We start from the raw sequence: 2,137 nt of genomic DNA on the forward strand, positions 1-2,137 counted from the left end.
ACTTAAGCAAAGTACTATTGAATGCGTTTCAATTATTGAGGGTCTACGATGTGGAGTATGAAGATCTTCATTGGTCTGTCCCTTATGGTCATGAGAAAGAGTATTTCTAAACAAATGACGATTATTAATAAAATCGCATAGCCAAAGAGGAGTGAAATTTCAATTTGAGTAATTATTAGAAAATGAATAATAGTTTACATTTACAAAATGTAGTAGAATACACTTTCAAATCATGAATGCTAGTTTATAAGAGGAACAACATAAGGTAAAGGAAAGTTAGAGTTTTTAATTAGGTAGTTCGCAACATAATTACCAGGACGACGGATAAAAGAAAGCTTAAAAGAATCTTAATCTAAAGCTCTACCATGGAAAATAATAGTAATACAATACGAGCAGCTGGTCCTCGAGCGACGCCAAGCATCAAAGAGTTGCAGACAATTTTTCAAAAAGAAAACTCGCCAACATAAATCAATAGCCAATGATAGAGTTCACCAAAAAACCTCTGCAAGAAAATAAGTTTGAACATCTAGAGGATATATAGAAGCAACAGCCAACACCTCTGAATGGTCACGAGCAACAGACTCCAAACCTTCTACATATTGAATGACAGACGTACCAAAATTAACCTTCACGACGCCTCCCGAGGCCGCTGCCGAGCTAAAGCAATGTGAAAGAACCTACACCTGATTAGTACATGATCCAAGGAAGGAAGCTTTCGCTAGAATTTTCTCACAAGAAAGTGAACTTTGTTAACAAAAGTTGATTGCAACCGCTCACACTATGTGCAACATGGAGGAACAGGGGAAACAACAACTGCATGTGAACGGTTAATAAAAATAAAAAGAATCACAAGCATCATTGAGTGAATTCCCAAAGGAGAAGAAAAACACCAACGCTTCACCACATGAAAAAACAACAACACATGAAGGATATATTCACAAACTAACTCACATAATGAACAAGCATCCTCTACCGATATCGTGTGTGACTCAAAAGGGGTCTGACTAGAAGGATCCCAAAGCCCCCATGCCACACCACCTCTTTGTAACAAGGGAATGTGGATGATCTGCAAAGAGATTTCCAAAACCTCGGCGGAAACTAATGCTTTATAGAAGACGACGAAAAGGGCGCAATACTTTTCCTCCGGATAAAACCATAGCCTAACTTTGTGGTATTTCACCATTAGTAGCACTCGGCCAAGACAAAGTTTCCTCTTGATGAGAGCAGAGGAGAGGAATCTACACAGGAATGGGAATAGTAGGTGGCCAAAAGAGAGCTTTCACTAAACTCATATTCCATCATGTCCTCAAAGAAGACAATAAATTGGCCACCACACGAACCCCAATCCTCTCTAAGGCTCTCCTAGTAGATTAAGCTAGAACCGTGGGGTAACCATCTATCATCAGAAATAAGAACTTGCTACTATTGTCAATCTTCCATTTAAACCCCTCCCCCAATACCCATTTTGTGCGGTGAATGCTGGTCCAAGTATAAATTGGCCGCCAACCTTTTCTAGCATAAAAGATAAAACCATTAGGGAAATAGATAGATTTAAGTTCCAAACCCAATAAAGTTCAGGTTCTTCAGGATTCGCCACCATTTTTTTCCCATATGAGTTGTATTAAAGGTTTTGAAAACCCTAAACTAAAACTCCATCTTATTTGGGACGACAAAGTTTATCCCGTCTTAACCCATGAATACCTTAATGCGAAACATCCCCACTTCAATAGATTTTCTAATCATTCCATCTATTTCAGAACAAAGGCCAACCCATTAGCTAACAAAAAAAACCAAGACAAAATATATTATGGTTTATCTTGTGCTACAACTTTAATTAGAACCTCTTTTTTCGCCCAAGAAAACGCTCCTTCCACCCTTAAGTATCTTTCGAACAAAACTAAAGATCTGAGTATTGGACTACGAATAATGGTCAACAACCCCATATGTTTTTCATAGCTTTCTATTGCCTTGACATTAATAGATGCTTCAACTCATCAAAATAGGGACTAGGCACATTGAGAGATGGGGTCGCCTTGTCGTAAACCTTTTCCAGGAGTAAAAAGAACATGTGGGTTGTCATTTAACATAATTTGAAATTGAACTGTAGACGCAGTCCATAATCAAAGTTATCCAATTA

At 38.0% G+C, this 2,137-nt stretch overlaps 1 long non-coding RNA gene across 1 annotated transcript; it reads right to left on the reverse strand.

Annotated features, from left to right (window-relative positions):
* Window positions 1-263: 263 nt before the first annotated feature.
* LOC130718744 (uncharacterized) lies at window positions 264-1,758 on the reverse strand. The gene is made up of 2 exons (XR_009012779.1): window positions 952-1,758; window positions 264-657 (listed from the first exon to the last, which is right to left on the reverse strand). It is a non-coding gene; the product is annotated as an uncharacterized LOC130718744 (long non-coding RNA).
* Window positions 1,759-2,137: the final 379 nt, after the last annotated feature.

This window comes from Lotus japonicus, chromosome 5, assembly GCF_012489685.1.
Source record: "Lotus japonicus ecotype B-129 chromosome 5, LjGifu_v1.2".
In the NCBI taxonomy this organism is placed as follows: domain Eukaryota; kingdom Viridiplantae; phylum Streptophyta; class Magnoliopsida; order Fabales; family Fabaceae; genus Lotus; species Lotus japonicus.